Genomic DNA, 19,498 nt, shown 5'->3' with positions numbered 1-19,498 from the left:
CCCTTAATATATCTCCCTCCTCTTTCAAATGCCGTCTCAATATACACTGACTGACAGAGCAAATGCAACACCAAGAAGGAGTGGTCAGAACTTTATGCCAATTGCAGGGTAGACTGACGTCACTGAGGTATGCTCATGATGTGAAATGCGGCGCTGTGCTGCGCACGTAGCGAACGATAAATGGGACACGGCGTTGGCGAATGGCCGACTTCGTACCGTGATTTCTCAGCCGACAGTCATTGTAGAACGTGTTGTCGTGTGCCACAGGACACGTGTATAGCTAAGAATGCCAGGCCGCCGTCAACGGAGGCATTTCCAGCAAACAGACGACTTTACGACGGGTATGGTGATCGGGCTGAGAAGGGCAGGTTGGTCGCTTCGTCAAATCGCAGCCGATACCCATAGGGATGTGTCCACGGTGCAGCGCCTGTGGCGAAGATGGTTGGCGCAGGGACATGTGGCACGTGCGAGGGGTCCAGGCGCAGCCCGAGTGACGTCAGCACGCGAGGATCGGTGCATCCGCCGCCAAGCGGTGGCAGCCCCGCACGCCACGTCAACCGCCATTCTTCAGCATGTGCAAGACACCCTGGCTGTTCCAATATCGACCTGAACAATTTCCCGTCGATTGGTTGAAGGAGGCCTGCACTCCCGGCGTCCGCTCAGAAGACTACCATTGACTCCACAGCATAGACGTGCACGCCTGGCATGGTGCCGGGCTAGAGCGACTTGGATGAGGGAATGGCGGAACGTCGTGTTCTCCGATGAGTCACGCTTCTGTTCTGTCAGTGATAGTCACCGCAGACGAGTGTGGCGTCGGCGTGGAGAAAGGTCAAATCCGGCAGTAACTGTGGAGCGCCCTACCGCTAGACAACGCGGCATCATGGTTTGGGGCGCTATTGCATATGATTCCACGTCACCTCTAGTGCGTATTCAAGGCACGTTAAATGCCCACCGCTACGTGCAGCATGTGCTGCGGCCGGTGGCACTCCCGTACCTTCAGGGGCTGCCCAATGCTCTGTTTCAGCAGGATAATGCCCGCCCCCACACTGCTCGCATCTCCCAACAGGCTCTACGAGGTGTACAGATGCTTCCGTCGCCAGCGTACTCTCCGGATCTCTCACCAATCGAACACGTGTGGGATCTCATTGGACGCCGTTTGCAAACTCTGCCCCAGCCTCGTACGGACGACCAACTGTGGCAAATGGTTGACAGAGAATGGAGAACCATCCCTCGGGACACCATCCGCACTCTTATTGACTCTGTACCTCGATGTGTTTCTGCGTGCATCGCCGCTCGCGGTGGTCCTACATCCTACTGAGTCGATGCCGTGCGCATTGTGTAACCTGCATATCGGTTTGAAATAAACATCAATTATTCGTCCTTGCCGTCTCTGTTTTTTCCCCAACTTTCATCCCTTTCGAACCACTCCTTCTTGGTGTTGCATTTGCTCTGTCAGTCAGTGTATCTTTAGTATTATCGTCCCACACATACTTCCATTCTCCATTCGTATATCTCTCCCAACATTCCGCCATCTTTCCCTTCTTATCAGCAGCCAAAGTTCTCAATTTTGATACGCATATGTTCCATTAACCCACATTCTAACACCTCAAAGCTTATTATTCTCCTTAACGCTATCTTTGAGCTTATTCCTATATCTACTACACTCCCTCCATTTGTTGTAATATACGTCAAATCTCCCACACTATTCTCCTTCATCCACCCATTTAAAATAAATATTCTATATCACATAACTCTAATAACCTTTCTCCATAACTATTTACACCATTATCCTTACTCTTTCTTTGCAGTTTCTCGTCTACTTTCACTTCTTTCCCGTACACCGGTACCCTATTGCTCACTCTCGCATTTCAATCCCCCAATAAAATGATCCCATCTTCTACATACATCCCTTTAATTGTGTTTATTTATTCAATCAGTTCGTCAAAAAAATGTTTATTTGCAGGAACTGAATCACTCGGATGGTTATAAAGCAGTGCCAGACAAATTGCTTCCGCTGCTCTCTTCCCCATTTTTACTCTCAGCCACACTACCCCTTCTACCCTAGTCTGTAACGTCTCCACCCCTTCAGCTACTTCATTTCTTATTAACACTACTATGCCCCCTCGGTTTCGGCCCCCTTCCCTAATTTTTTCCTGCTCTATAACCGTTTCCTACTCTATAACCGTCTCATGTAATTTCAACCCCTTTCCCTAACCACGTCTTCACTAGAGCAATTATCTCAAAATCTTTCACTAAATCCACAATTTCCCTATTCCCTATCTTCCCCATCAACTCCTCAATATTCAGCACACCTATAACCATCTCTAGTTATTTATTTCCTCCCCCTCCCTCTCTATTCTTCTGCGTTTCACCACTTCCCCCTTACTTCTCGTAATTCTTCCTTTCGGATCCTCCCCATCCCTCTCCCCTTCCCTCCCTTTCTTCTCCCCCCATCCTTCCCCTTTTCCGTGTCAGAGCCTTTTTTTTCTCCCCATAAATCTTTTAAACTTAACGATCTCCCCTTATTCAACGCCCGATTGTTTCTTTCTGCATTTCTCCTATACGGGGAGGTTAAGTCACTACCCTGACTCCTTTCCCCTCCCATCACCTCTTCATTACCTATACTCACTTCATTTCGGTCTAGTTCCTACTTGTTGATTCACTCCTTCCTAGGTTGTTCTGACTCACTAAGGTCTCTGCTGTCTCCGCCACCTGACCGCTGACACCGCAGTCCTGTCTTCTCTCTTCCTTCTCCGCACTGATGTCGCCCTGCTCTCGATTTCTGCAACTCATTTCCTCCTCACATTTTTCCATCCTCAGCAGTTCCTCCTGTGCCCACGATCGCGACCAATTTCTGCCTGAAGTCACCTGACAACTCCCCACTATCTTGACCCGCAATCCCTGCGCTCTAGCCCGCCATATATGCCACTTATAGACATCCATCCGCATCCTGTCTCCTTTTTCTGTCTCAGCCTTCAAATAAATGTTCGATCCTTTCATATTTCCAGCCTTCCTCAGAATTATATCGGCCATCAAGGTTGAAATTAATCTTAACTTCACCGGCCTATATCCCTTGTTCCTTCTTACTCCATAAATATATCTTCTATATCCACTTCAGAGAAGTTTATCTTCATTTCATTCGAAACTATGTCCACCACTTTCAATAATAACTTCACTTTTGATTCTGTTCCTTCCTCAGGTACACCACACACATTTTCTGATTCGTTCCTCGCTAGCATCACTTCTCTCTTCATTGTTGTCAGTTCCTCTCCCAGTACCAACACCTTCTTTCTCAAGCTCTCTACCTCATCTTCTAACTCCGCTAACTTGTCATTTACCCCTCCAATTTCTTCTTTTTTAAGTCATCTCCTTTGTTTGGTTTGCCCGGTGTTCCTGCATCATTTCCTTTATTTCTTCTCCTTTGCTCGCTTCCTTCAACATTCTCTTGATCTCTTCAAGCTCCTCCCAACCGAACGGTCCCTGGTTTGGACCTGGGTTCTTTTCTATACCTCCTACCACCAGCAGCGTCGCAATAACCGTCACACACAACATAATCTCCAACAGTCCTCTATGACCACTCATTTCTCTCCCTCTCTTACCTCCATCTTCCTTCCGACACGACCTTGCACCATGCCAACTTCCAATTCTTAGCCTGTATTGCTTTAGCGTTATTCCCATATTGCACACCTCAGCTCACTCACACGTCAGCACTTCCCGATGTCTCGCTCGTGACTGGACTGTACTTCTTAGCAATTAGGGCTGACGATCTCATGCAAATTTTGTTCATGACATAAATTATCACGTTCATTTCATATTTATAATTACTTTTCATATAGTAATTCGGGGGTTAAGAAAGAAAACATCGTATCTCTCAATGATATGCATAGCCATTACTTTCCTTAAGACTGGTCACACCTCCCAACCACATATGGATATCGATGGCTTTCTTTTAAAACCTCATATGTCCAAATGTTCTTCCTACCTATTATATCCCTTAAGACTGGCCACGCCTCCCGGTCATATATTTGTATGCAGTCCATCAGAATAATTTTCGCTGTGTTCATTTTCCTTTGCTAATGTCAAGGAAAATGACCTTAACGTACCGAATTGTAGAGATGTTGATTGCGTGGCAAATTTACACACTCCTACAGTAGAATGTATTTAAGGTTCATTTTCCTTTACAAATGGGCAGAGGAAAATGACCATAAAGAAAATTATTCTTTTGGACTGCTTATAAATATGGGACTGGGAGGCGTGACCAGTCTTAAGGAATATGATGGATAGGAAGAGTATTCGGACTTACGAGGTTTTTAAAGAAAGCCATCGATATGCATTCCATTAGAACGGTTTTCTTTGCGTTCATTTTCCTATGCATGTTTGTAAAGAAAAATGAACCTTACTGTACCGCACAGTAGGAATGAATGTCTGCATGATGTATTTACGCAATCCTAGAGTATGATAAAAGTAATTTTCCTTTACACATAAGCATAGAGAAATGAACACAACGAAAATTGTTCTGATGGACTGCATATCCATACGTGTTTGGGAGGCATTACCACTCATAAGGAGAATAATGCCTATGAAGAGCATTGTGAGATATGATATTTGTTTCTTAACCCCCGAATGTTGATTGTCGAAGACAGGATTACGTAATAGTGTAGGGATAAATCCAAAAAATCTTGCAGAAATAATCCAAACGTCTCATATGTAAACATTCTCACGGATAACGGAATTCTTGAAATTATTCTGCCCAACAAATTAAACCTCAAGAAGCATAAATACTGGTGATATCTTTGGATGAGAAGGCTGCGTTCAAATGCAGTAAACTAAACGAAACATAAGCTCCATGACTGTCATATTACACTTCAAATGAAGTTACCTATCCCTTGTGTAAATATCTGTACTCTACAAAATAATTCAGGCAACCAATGATAATACAGAATCGAGTAAATGAAATATTAGGTCTTCGAAACATTGGTGAGAGCTTTAGACGAACTGAAAAATTAAATTTATCGTAAATTTAGTAACGTGGGAAACAGTGAAGTACTCTGCCTATTTTTAAGTTTTCAAATTCAGCTGCTCTTAAAATATCGTCACTTCACCGGTAAAACGTTGTATCCCACAATACTCTTCCTATCCATTATTCTCCTTAAGACTGGTCACGCCTCCCAGCCACATATGGATACGCAGTCCATCAGAACAATATCCGTTGTGTTCGTTTTCCTATGTCGACGATTAAACGAAAATGAACCTTACATGCATTGTACACTAGGAGTGCGTAAATACGTAATGCAAATGTACATTCCTACAGTACGGTACTGTAAGGTTCATTTTCCTTTACACATGGGCATAGGAAAATGAACACAAGAAAATTTGTTCTGATGGACTGCATATCCATACGTGGCTGGGAGGCGTGAACAGTCTTAAGGAGAATAATTGATAGGAAGAGCTTTGTGGAATACAACATTTTACCTTTCCAGCGACGATATGTTGTATTTTGACCTTCAAAATGTATAGAAATTATGAACTGATATTTTGTTGAGAACAATTATCTCTTATCGCCCTCGACATCCGTTGTTTAAACCCCTCGTTCTTACAGCGTACATTTCCACTTCCTGAGGCGCCCACGGCTCTGAGATTTGCACAGCCCACATCTTAAATGAATACCAGGTTAATTCCTGGGGACGTAGATGGCCGGACGTAGAGCTAACTTCTCTACCCCACCAAGTGCCGAGGTTACGTATAGTGGAAGCCTTATCTTTCACAACTCCCAGGGCCTTCATGGCCTGTGCGGAGATGAGATGTCAATCTACATGACACACATTCCGCTAATAAATGCTCTACGTGCACGATTACGAAATTAAAACCGACATGCAGTACTTAATAACCGTAATCTGCACGAGATACAAATAAATCATAACTCAGAAGAAAGATCCAAGGGTTACCATGTCAAGTAATATAATTTTGACATCCTCAACGCTAGTTAAACTTCGAATGCGACTGCAGAACCAGTGTTATCTGCAGTGAATGCTTTACTGACTTATGCTCCTCCGCTAGATGGGCAGCTTAACGGTCTTTGTTTTACAGGTTTCCGGGTTCCATTCCCAACCAGGTTGAGGATTTCATCCAGGTCAGATTAACTCCCCTGGCTCAAGGATTGCGGGTTTATGTTTACCTTAACAAGCGCTGCCTCATGTATACGCAACCCACTATCCAACGAACTACTACAGAATTCACCAGAGCGAAAGTCATAAAGAAACATATTTTTTAAATATACATAAACATAAACGGGTGGCGGCAAGAAACACGTTCGGTCGTATAACTGGGCCAAGTCCAAATGTGTGACCCAGTTCACATCTGCAACCCCATCAAAGTACATAAAAAGACATAGAGTAATAATGCTTTACTAAGTCTGTAGTTCAGAGAAACCACTGCGGATCCAATCAGTAATCAACGAACTAGAAGACGGACTACGAACTGCAGACCACCAAAAGGTTTCACCACAATACTTTTTAGCGTGCTGCACTTACATCAGTTGGTCTATTTTCCGGTTCATTAGCTGAATGGCCAGCGCAGTGAGATTCGCTTCAGAGGGCCCCGGGTTCGATTCCCAGCCAGGTCGGGGATTTCAGTCTTAAATAGTTAAATCCCTTGGCTCAGGGAGTGGTTTTTTTGCTGTCTCTAACATCCCTTCAACTCACACACAACACAAAACAGTATCCTCCATTTACCGAGGGAGTTGGCGTGGGTTAGAGACACACAACTCTGAGCTTGCATTCCGGAGATCGTGGTTCCAACCCGACTGTCAGCAGCCCTAAAGATGGTTTTCCGTGGATTCCCATTTTCACACCAGGAAAATACTCCGACTGTACCTTAATTAAGGCCATGGCCGCTTCCTTCCAACTTCTAGCCCTTTCCAATACCATCATCACCATAAGACCTATCTGTGTCGGTGCGGCGTAAAGACAATTGCAAAAAAACTCCACAACAATAACACGCAGTTTACTATACACGGCAGGTTCAAGCCACCCCAGTCGGAGGGTCTGCCTTACAACGTTGTACCAGGCTGGCAATATCCACATGATATTAGATGTTATATTTTCATATACCATATCCCTCTGCACTTAAGGCCCAATTTCTTTCTTAGAACACTACCAGGAACTGAGACGCTCCTGAAAGTTCATACAAACCATAAAAGGAAATAAGTGGCGTTTTTTCACTGGGCGAGTTGAACGTGTTGTTAGGGGCTCTAAACTGTGAGTTTGCATCCGGGAGATAGGGGGGTTCGAACCCCACTGTCGACAGCCATGAAGATGGTTTACCGTGGTTTCCCATTTTCACACCAGACAAATGCTGGGGCTGTACCTTCATTAAGGCCACAGTAGCTTACTTGCCACTCCAATTAAGGCCATGACCGCTTCCTTCCCACTCCTAGACCTTTCCTATCCTATCGTCGCCATAAGACTTATCTGTGTCGGTGCGACGTAAAGCCAATTCCAAAAAAAAGTGGCGTTTAGTCTGCAATTAATTATTTCAAGCCATGCTCTCAAGTACTTGTCCGCGTGTGTATTACTAAAATCTAGAAAGCTCTTTCAAATTATACTAACCTCTTCCAAATAACCTAGCTCAGTAAAACCACACAATTAATAGATTATCACAAACATTATTATCCGCCTTACAAACACAAATATAAACTCACTTAGCTCAACATATGAACACCTCCCTGCCTGAACTATATTAATAATCAAATAAACGATTGCCGCAGCAACCTTACTTAAAGGCGCTTACCTGCTCTCCTTTTACAATCTTATTAGACCTATCATTTATACACATGTCCTATATACTGGTAAATTATCCTTCCACAGAGGAAATGTTAACATCCTCTTGCTTTCAATGCCCCACAAAGCTCCTCACAATCTCAATTTATGCCGTTTCAGTAGCTAACTACCTTTCCTTCCTTCACTCTTCGAATTAAGCTTAACCAATTGAATATACCACTACCTACAGTAACTCAATTATTATCCAAATAACACAAGCGGATTACTGTTCTAATTTCTCTATCAGAGATAACCTTTTACACTTAACTCCTAACTTTGGCCCTAGTAGGAATATTCCTGCTCTCATCAGTCATGACGGAAAGAATAAAGTTGATAAGGAACAGTATGAAATTGATTCAGAAATCGATCAGCAAATAGTGAAGCCACCAAGCTTTCACAAATTTTTCCTTGTACTAACAGGTTATTTACAAGTTTTATCTATGTCCCTCTATTTGCATACTGTATACATAAAAAGTCCTCACACTTTCCCAATGAGCTCCAATAATATGCGGACGACCTTTAATTCACCTTTCTAATTTAAGTCGATTAAGTCGATTTTTCTTTGAGGTCCTTGCACAATTTATTTAAAAAGGCTACAAAAACAGCTCAGTACATACCGAGAAGAATTGAAACTATTTGATTTTGCATTACAAAATTGCACAAAATGGAGCAAAAGCTAGAAATATTCACTTGACATTATGCAATACACTTATCATACATACCACTTGACTTAACTCGGACGTAATTACTTGGGGTTATTAACAATTGAACCCCAATATGAATCATATTTTCGACATACTGAATAATAAAAATTATGATATTTGGCTGGCGTCCGATTACGACAAATCATTAACGCCTATAAAGTTCACGTAAGTAATGTAATAACTGACGCAACATTCACTGGAATCAACACATGCCCAGATCGTTATAAAACAATCAGATCACTCTCAGAGATACATCATACAAGTAACATTTCATCTCCCATTGGCGTAAGCTTCAACAAACCAGACTGAGTTGACAGACATTCGTCCTTTCTGAGCCAATACCATTTCGTCCAAAAAAATAAAAATACTAACAATCCCCAAATCACAAAATCCCACTCACCCGCAGCTCATGCTATGTGAATCACCATCACATATTCCCCTTTTCTCCCCTCTTTCCCTTTAGCTAATTGTCAACTCTCCTGCCCACTGGAGCCATTAACTAATTAAAACATTCATTCAGTGACGTAGCAATGAGGGTAAAACACACAAATTTCTGATACAAACTACATGCAAAACATTTCGCTCACTATGATGGGGCTTATTTGTGTCAACAATTAATTTCTACACGGTATTTTAAATGTATTAAATACTTTGAGAATAGTTGTCTAGACCAAGGTTTCCCCAACTTCTTGTGTCTGAGGCCTGCTCAGAAATTGGCATTCATGTTCAAAGACCCCATAGCCATGAAACATAATTCAGAACTCAGTGAATGAAAAACAGAATTTTTTTTAATGCATAGAAATAACAATGCGTCTCTTGGCCAATAATTACAACAGTCTGGATCTGAGAAAGTAGTTGCTTGTTGTTCAAAGGGGCCTAATACCTAGGTCATCGGCCAATTTGAAAAGTTTCTTCGTACTGCGTTTTTATTTGCGCGAGAGCAGAAAATGTACACTCACACAGGTAAATTGGATCAGAGACTTGGAGTTGTGATACAAGGTCTTCACAAGATACTGCCAACTTGTACCATTTATCGATCAAGAATTCCATATACAATATATAAGTTATACAACAGTGAATACATAAATTTAGAATAATGATCTATGAATTGCATGTGCACTATAGAATACCGCTCTTTACAACTTATATTATTATTGGGACCCCTTCAATTATAGTCAAGGGCCCCCACGGGGGTCCGCGCACCGCAGTTTGAGAAAGGCTGATCTAGATCAATTACGACTGAGAGAATAAGAAAAAAAGTGAATGGCCCTGAAAGTGCTATTGGTAGCGACAAATTACCTAAATATTAACAAGTTGACCTTTCTGTCGATAAACTGTACGAGGGTTGTGAGATAAGTCATTACAAGTATTTTTTTTTCACATTTACACGGTGCTACCATACTGTGGTCATATGTCCTGGAAAGCATGGCACTCATAGTACATGGACACAGCACGAGATGGCGGTATATTGGACAAGTACCACACACAGGGCGATGGGGCAGCAGTAGTGAGTCAGGCTACGTGCAGAATGGATGTGACGAGGAAAGAACAGCTTGGGAAGTTCTGGAATACCTTCCATATTCGCCAGACCTGTCTCCGTGGGAGTTTGACCTCAACACCAAAGTGAAAGAACCGTTACGTGGGATGTGGTTTGGGATACGAGAGGACATCGTCAACGCTGTGAAACATGAAACTGCAAACTTCACGCATGGTGAGATGAGTAGTATCCGACGTCTTCGCATCGCTGTCAACGTTCTGTATGCAATCTTGAGGACTTTTATTGTTTCAAGGCTACTTTACTCCCTGAGAAAGAATAGTATGAAGCGCAAGGATTTCATGGCTGAGAGTTTCCTCACTTGCACCTGGTAAACCTACTCGGCATTATTCATGTATTCGTCAGCACCTAACGCTCCCACTCTCATCTGTATACAGTGACACCACCATATCTCTAATCACCTTGGGAGCTAAATTTTATTTCAACTTATCGAAATTTAGAGATATAGGGAATACCGTTTTTGAGCATGAATAATATGTAATTGAATCATATGTATCTACGGGCTTATACTGAATATATTTTTATTGGACAGTATTTAAGAATATACGAACAAACTCTGTTTTACCGCATCACTTTAATTATAACCCTTATCACAGCCACTTTTTCTAAAGACATGATACAGTACATACAGTAGTGAAACAAGAAACATAGCACGGTTAACACCTTTGGAAAAATCTGTTAGTCTGTTCTGTTTGGTACTGTTAACCTTTCGTCCCTTCACTTCTCGTCAATACCACACAGCCAAGATTCATAAATGGAGCTTGTGATCCGCGACATCGGAGTCGTACGTGATCGGTAATTAATTCACAGCCGAGAAACAGCGAGGCTTCGGTGATTTTCCGATCATTAGAAGTTTTAATTTTCCAGTTCCCATCATATTTGCTTCCAGCATCACTGTAATCCTGTCTTTACTTGTTAACTGTTCTTCACAAACCACAAATGCCATATTGCACAGTTAATGTTGCACAAAATTCGAGTTATAGAGTATTTTTTGCTTCAAGGGAGGAAATGTTTGCTTCGAGAATTCGAGAAATTCGTGTACCTGAATTTCGAGTAATAGACAAATAAATGCACAAACTTCCAGGAAATTTAAGTTACATCGAGATACTGAAAATTCGAGTAATCGAGGTGGGAGATATCGAGTTTCGACTGTATTTCCATTTGTCTGGTAGATACTGCATTCGTGAGGAAAAAGGTAGATCCAATGCTTATGCCCCAAACCCTGTATTATAAAATTGAGCACCAATGATGGAAAAGGGTCAACGTGCCAGAAACATGTTTCCGAGAAAACGCTAATAATAGAGCTCTCGAGCACAATGGCACCAAAGGAGACCAGGAATTAATGATTACCTACAGTCTTTGAAGTGCAAGTATACTACATCAATACATTTTATAAACTTACATAAGAGAAATCAGCTTCTTTAAATTTCATTTCTTTAATTAAGTGGCTCAGAAATTAGAAAATAGATGAGTGATAGCACACTGACACAATGGAGAGCACAGAAGAATTGCAGAGCGAGATGCTGGTACATTCACCCTTGCCCACCAAACTCACATTGGACTGTGGCTCTACCTGTTGAACTTCCTAGCAACTAAACTAATGACCTCCGGTACATGCACAAGTTATCACCACATGCGGCATGGCTAATACATCCCCTTATTACAATAAAAACCACTTTTTTCAGATTTCGGCACTTTCACCCTTTTCCTCAATTATTGATTTATTTGCCCACATGTTATAATATGTTCATGTAATGCGAAAGAAACATATATTGATCGCACACAAAGCACATTCTAACGACAATGTGAACATTCCGCATAGATCCCATGTCCGGATATACAACTCCTTTGTCGAGTTAGGTACGCATGAATTACAGGTAAAGTACGCTACTGTCATCTTTCGACGACAATTTGAAGCCATGTATAGCTATAACCTCTTTGAAATCAGGCTTTGCAGACATTCTTTCAAGACCTTGCGAGTTTGTAAACAGACGTTGTTTAGCAACATGGCGTCGTTTGAGCAACATGAGAAGGAAATAGCCAGACTTTTATATGAATGTGACGTTGAATTCAACGATAGTGAGAGTGATTTTCCACTTAAGTGATGAGAAAGATATTGCGGAACTAGATTTTGTTGGTGAGTTGAGTGATGAAGATCCCAATAAGAGGGAAGTATGCTAAATGGCCGTGCTTGTACCTCTACTGAGGGAATACCGTGACACGGACTTGGACTTCAAAAGAACCCATTCACATGTACGTCAGGTTATAAGCCACCGCAAGGAACTAACCGTAAGTTTGAAGTTCACATTTTTGCCAATAATTCATGACTGCTGATTATTATCAGAAATTGTGCGCGAGAATAATCGGTATGCCAGTTTAAACATTCGAAATATTATGCCCCTCAGATGTGAGTCAATTTGGAGGTCGTGGATAGATGTTACTCTTCCTTAATTCAAAGCACTTTCAGATGCGTAATCCTAAACACGGCAATGAACAGTAAGCCAGAATTACAAAAATAATTTTTTTTTCAGAGAATTGGTTAGATAAGTGTCCATTTTACAAAGATGTGTTCAATATGAAAATTTACTGGATGTTAAATCATTGTCCTCAACCTATAGGGCAACCTAAGGTAGTTTAAAATGCTGAAAATTGCACCTGAATATTGTATTGTACTTGTATTATAATTATTTTGTGTTTGATTTATTTCATTTTTATAAATATACTGTCCATGTACTTGTGCTGTCTCTTAACCCTCTGCAAGCGGATTCTTAAATAGAGCTGGAGAGGCAGGAGTGTTCGGAAAAAAAGGAGGGCTAAGGGCTAAATTCTGTATACGTAGGAGGAGGTACAGTTTGATAAGGTACATTTTTTGGACTTCTGGAAGTTTGTAATTTGTCATTTGGAAGAAATTTAGCGGAATAAATTTCTTTCTAGAAAATAAGGCACATTGAAAATCCACAGCCGGTTTCCAGTCATTTGACCGGGTCAGGAATGGAATGAATTAAGCCCCCATCTAGCAGCGAGGATAGCAATTGTGCTGGCTGCCGAAGCCTGTGGAACTCCCTTGGGGCAATAATTTATCGCTGAGAGATGAAATGAAATGGTATTGCAGAGTGTTTCTGGAATGAAAAATGACAGGGACAACCGGAGTACCCGGAAATAATCCTGTCCTACCTCCACTTTGTCCAGCAAAAGTCTCACATGGACTGACCGCGATTTGAACCACGGAACCCGGCGGGGAGAGGCCGGCGTTCTGCCGCCTGAGCCACGGAGGCATCTCAAATAAGGGACATTAACAAATATAATTTAAAATGTTTCATTATAGGTAGGTAGGAATAGACCTGGAGATAAGGGGAGGACATTGTACGATAAAGCAACAGTATACTACGCATCAAACCAGACAAGGAATTGATCACTAGACTAAACAAAAAGAATATGGGGATAAATAATTTATGTTTCCTTTTCACATATTGTATTGGAATGAAATCTAGAACATTTATTTTAACGAGTACTACAAGATTCGTAATTGTAATTTTTGGATTAATTTATGGCAAAGCAAGTCATCAAAACATTTTGGGAAATATATGGTTTGAAAATAATTCTTTCTTAAAACCTTTGAAAGCGACATTATTAAGCTCAAAAGCGAAAATCATTTCTTAGAAAACTTTTGCCTTACTGTGTCAAACGTTTTGCAGATGGTAGAACACAAAGTTGAACGTCATGGACTTGACCTGTTTTACAAAATCACGTAAAAAGCATGGGATATTAGGACAAATAAACTTGGCTATATCATCTCCACTAGTGTCGACATAATGCCTTCTAACATGTGCAGCTAGAAGCACAGGATGCCCGCTCTAACCGTTGAGAATAAGTTATGTTCTCAAAGCCATTCCTCCCACTTGCCTGAACAAATATAATTTTCCTTTCCTCACTCGGCTGTTTATTGCTGCTGGTAAACTCGTCCTGTGGTATCAGCTACATCGGTCATAAAACACCTTAAGCTGTATGTCAAGCGACGGTTCGTGACAATACCTGTTATAGGTTGAATGGAATCGCTTGGAAGTACAAGAAATTATACCGGGCGAGTTGGCCGTGCGGTTATGGGCGCGGAGCTGTGAGCTTGCACTCGGGCAATTGTGGGTTAAAAATCCACTGTCAGTAGCCCTGAAGACGGTTTGTCGTGGTTTCCCATTTTCACACCTTCATTAAGCCCACGGCCGCTTCCTTCCCACTCCTAGCCCTTACCCATCCCATCGTCGCTGGGACTTAAAAGCACCTCGTTAAAAACCGTCGCTGCCGTGACAAAACCTCCTATGTGAAATATTCTAGCTTAGAACTTTGGACGGAAAGGTTCTATCATCTAAAGGCGGGTACTCACTAGGAAGCTGCAACATGCAACGCAACGGTTGCTGCAACCTTGTATAATGTGTACGTTCGTCAAACCTCAATGCGCCATGGCTACATGGTTAGCGTGCTGGCCTTTGGTCACAGGGGTCCCGGGTTCGATTCCCGGCAGGGTCGGGAATTTTAACCTTAATTGGTTAATTTCGCTGGCACGGGGGCTGGGTGTATGTGTCATCTTCATCATCATTTCATCCTCATCACGACGCGCAGGTCACCCACGGGTGTCAAATCAAAAGACCTTCACCTGGCGAGCCGAACTTGTCCTCGGACACTCCCGGCACTAAAAGCCATACGCCATTTCATTTCACCTCAATGCGAACACCAGTAGTTCCGCAGTGTTCGTTGTGACACATGCAACAATGTCGTCCAGTATACTCGTCATAAGTGCTGTGTATATTCTGCTGCATTACCTAATCGAGGACTATAAACATCCCCGTCGTTGGTGGCAAGGTGACTTTTACAAAGGTAAAGCCAATTCCAATTTGCTTTTGGATTTGAAATCGCAAGAAATAAGTGGATATTTTAAGAATTTCACTCGTATATCACCGACCAATTTCGAGTATTTATTAAACTTGGTTGAACCGAAAATAAAAACAAAGGACACGAAATTTAGAAAAGCTACATCTGTTCAAGATAAATTGGCACTTACTTTGTGAGATTTTTAGCCACCAGTGACAGTTTCACCAGCTTGCGGTATCTCTTCATAATATCCAAGCAAGTCATAATTATTTTTTTAATTTGCTTTACGTCCCACCGGCACAGATAGGTCTTATGGCGACAATGGTATAGGAAAGGGCTAGGACTGGGAAGGAAGTGGCCTTGGCCTTAATTCAGGTACAGCCGTGCCTGGTGTGAAAATGGGAAACCGCGGTATACCATCTTCAGGGCTGCCGACAGTGGGGTTCGAATCCATTATCTCCCGGATGCAAGTACATAGCTGCGCGCCCCTAACAGCACGGCCAACTCGCCCGGTAGTCATAAGTAAATTTGTACCACAAGTGTGTCAAGCAATCATCACCGAATTAAAAGATCACATAGAGGTAAGGTTCTTTTAATTTAATTTCGTTTCATTAAACATATTTTTTGTATGACAGGTCATTGATATTGAAATCATTTGGCACTTCACTGAAGGGTCCCATAATAATGTAGAATTGCGATATAATTCTATCAAATTTAGGTAGGATTCCTCAGTCCACTCCATGACCTCTGCGCGTCCTGACTACGAAATGTGCCTGGAACACGTCAACGAACACACTGCGCGCCGCTTTGTGTTCGCCGGCATACCGACAACCAGGTGGATCACAGCGCGCCTCACTGCGAACGGCTGCAGAAACGAAGCTCAAGGCGTATTCATTAGAAAAATATGGTTGCAGCAACCGGTGCGTTGCATTTTGCAGCCTCCTAGTGAGTACCCGCCTTAAGGTGCAATATTGTATGAATGCTGTGAAGACATTATCGCTCTTCATGACGTATGTGCTGCGGGTCAGTATATCCCCAAAAATATTATCACATAGGAGGTTTTGTCCCGGCAACGACGAAATGTTACAAGTGATCTTGATACCATCTGGCCTAGGGAGAAGCCTGGTGCAGTATTTTCTAGTTGGCACCCATGGACGACCTGCACTTCTGTATATGTTTCGATAATCAGGTAGAGAGCATGTAATTGTCCGACTCGTTGGCTAAATGGTCAGCGCACTGACCTTCCATTCCCGGACGGATCGGGGATTTTAATCGCTGCTGATAATTCTTCTGGCTCGGGGACTGGGTGTTTGAGTCCGTACCAACACTCTCCTCTTCATATTCAGACAACACACTACGCTACCAACCACCGCAGAAACACGCAATAGTGATTACATCCCTCCATGTAGGGTTGGCGTCAGGAAGGGCATCCGGCCGTAAAACAGGACCAAATCCAAATGTGCGATGCAGTTTGTACCCGCGACCCCACAGGCGTGAGAAAAGCGGTAGGAAAATAAAAAGAACAAGAGCGTGTAAATCCCGGTATATAAAAAGGTATAGCTAAAGTACCCGTTCTTCGGACAGACTTACGAGCTAGGATTAAAGTGGTAAATGAGGAAAAATGATACGCGAATTAAAAACTCGCCAAATATGAATCCTAAACCTACGTAGGCCTATACAATATGAAAAACATATAAACATGGAATATAACACGATGACTGAACAAATAAAGTACAGCCCACCAAAACCAAACCGCATGGCGCAACAGCCCCCTAAGGACCATGGCCTACCAAGCGACCGCTCCTCAGTTGGAAGGGTGCAGATTATGAGGTGTCGTGTGGTCAGCGCGACGAATCATCTCGGACGTTATTCTTGTCTTCCTAGACCGGGGATACAGCAGTTCTCAAATATGGATCAGCACGCTTAGCACCCTCAACAATACAACTGTAGCCTCCAAAAGCTTTCCACAGAATGAGGCGCTCATTCTTCAGCTGGCCTGTTAACGAACTGAACAAACGAACACGGCATGACACCTACTTACAGGTATTGTTCTCCATTCATTAGTGAAGGCTCCCACAACCAAACCATCGATCTTGATAGCTGCAGTCACTTAAGTGTGGCCAGTATCCAGTATTCGGGAGATAGTGGGTTCGAACCCCACTCTCGGCACCCCTGAAAATGGTTTTCCATAGTTTCCCATTTTCACGCCAGGAAAATGCTGGGACTGTACCTTAATTAAGGTCACGGACGCTCCCTTCCCACTCCTATCCTTTTCCTGTCCCATCGTCGCCATAAGACCTATCTGTGTCGGTGCGACGTAAAGTAACTTATAAAAAATAATACAAGTCAGCTGAATATTCTGAAAAAGCATTAGATTTACAAACAAAATGCATATGACATTCCTTGTAAAAAATTTAATTTTAAGGCCGCATGGTGTGGTTGATTTTTGGATAGGGCCAACCATGTACCCGTTATTTCAGTTGGTATAGGGTACTGCGGCATACACCTGTAAAATCCCTCACTGGTTTGAAACAAAGCAATATATCAAAATAGGAAGTATCGTTTGTGTGACACGGGCTTTCAAACTACACACTTACCAAATTTCAGCTCAATCGGCCCAGTAATTTTCGAGCCTATCCTCAAGAGATATACAACATCTGGTTTTTATCTATATATCGTTAAGTTCCAGCCCTCTTCTCAGACCGGGGTCTATCAGCCGGCCTAGAGGCCGTCGGTGGCCTATCCCTGTGTTGCTGTCTTCGTCTGGTCCCCCCGTGCGTTCTCTGGAAAGGGAAGCGAGAAATGTTTCTATGTAGCCACATCGCGAATACTCAAATACTCACCTCCCAAGTTATAAAAAGGAGGCTAGCCGCGCACAGTCCAGTGTTGGAGTTCAGTCTTCGGACTGGGGCGACAGCAGTGCTGGCTATAGCCAGTGTCCCACCGAAATATGAACAAGAAGTTTTTGTATCGGAGTGTCGGGCTAGTAGATGGACTGGGGCGGCAGTGTGGGCTCTCGTCAGTGTCCCGCTGGAGCCACAACACCTTCCTTCTGTAGTACGGAGTACTGTATGTGTACTACCGTGGACTCTAGACCGTCGCAGAGTCATCGTGTGGAACAGCTGTCGTGAGTGGAATTAGAGAGGTGTTAACTGAAGTGCTAGTTAGCACTGTTGAGTTGTTGCTTTTGTGTGCCCGTTGTTTTGAATTGACTGCGTGAGTGGCGGATATTCTCTGGATTCGAACGAAGAAACAGACATCGTGTGCTGTGGGGATCAGCAGCCCTGAGTTCTAACCTACCCATGAGCAACTGCTGTGAATAGAGTGACTGAGATTGCAGGAGCCAATGTGAAAGGTAGCCTGTCAATCACGATTAGAGCCCGTCCAAGTAGGCCACCTAATTGGCCACCACTGTGAAAAGGACAGAGAAATTTTGTTAATAGACAACAATCAGCGGAGTATGGTCATTCATTGTTTGAAGAGAATTGTGTATGTATTCATTTAGGCCATCATAAAATTCAATTAGAAAGATAAAACAAAACATTAACAATAACAATTTAAACAATATAAAAAATATAAGTAAAATCGGTAACGTTTTATGTAAAGATTCTGTAAACATTTCTGTGACGCTTTAAATTAAAAGTTACTTTAAATCTTAAAACTATGTTTTTAGTGTCATTAAGTTCCAAATTTAACCTAGTTGAATATACGTCGGTTCGAATTTAAAATTCCCATCGCGTTTTAAACAGAAAAGCTAGAAATATAATGCAAGTTGTAAATTTTAATTTCTCACAGATTTTTAAGTAGCTTTCTGAACTTTTAATGCTCTTGAGTTGCCCAGTTAGAGGTCAAAAGTCATTTAGAAGTACATAACTTAGTAATATTTTTGGTTCGACAAACCGCTGTACAAGCGAACATACTTTTACTATTGTTGAAAAACTGCACGTTATCAATATATTGTCATTTATCGCCTTAACATCAACAAACCTACCTAGGTATATCATTGCTATGCTCACGTACCGCAGCTATTATATCTTAAGTACAACGTTTTGAAGTAAGACGTGGTTAGTCACGAGACTAATCCCCCTGAGAATGTTGCCTTAATTAAGGAACAGCTCCGACATTTCTTGGTGTCAAAATGGGAAAACATATTCAGAGCTGCTGAAATTGCGGTTCGAATCCACTATCTCCAGAATGCAACCACACACTGCGCACCTCTAACCGGAATACTTTCCCCAGCATCACACAGCACGAGTATATCTGGCTTGCCTTTGTGATGTTAATAAGCTTGGTCAGCAAGGTCTCCAGACCTCTAGCCCATCGATGGGGCTTGGGAAGAGATTTTCCTTAGAACTTCCGTTGTCTGTATGCCACCACGCTCGACCGTATCGCCTCCTCACTTTGTGCTGCGGGTGGTCTAAAACCGTACTAAGTGTATCCTGGAGATGTTTGTTACCCTGCAACACATGTTTGGTGTAGTACAATATTTTCACGTTTACTTTATACTGCGGTATCCCCTGCCTGCACCCACTTATGTGTCCCTGCGGTTGATCCTTCAC

The sequence above is a fragment of the Anabrus simplex genome, chromosome 1 (assembly GCF_040414725.1).
Source record: "Anabrus simplex isolate iqAnaSimp1 chromosome 1, ASM4041472v1, whole genome shotgun sequence".
Classification (NCBI taxonomy): Eukaryota; Metazoa; Arthropoda; class Insecta; order Orthoptera; family Tettigoniidae; genus Anabrus; species Anabrus simplex.
The sequence above is the reverse complement of the archived record's forward strand: the minus strand, read 5'-3'. Positions refer to the sequence as shown.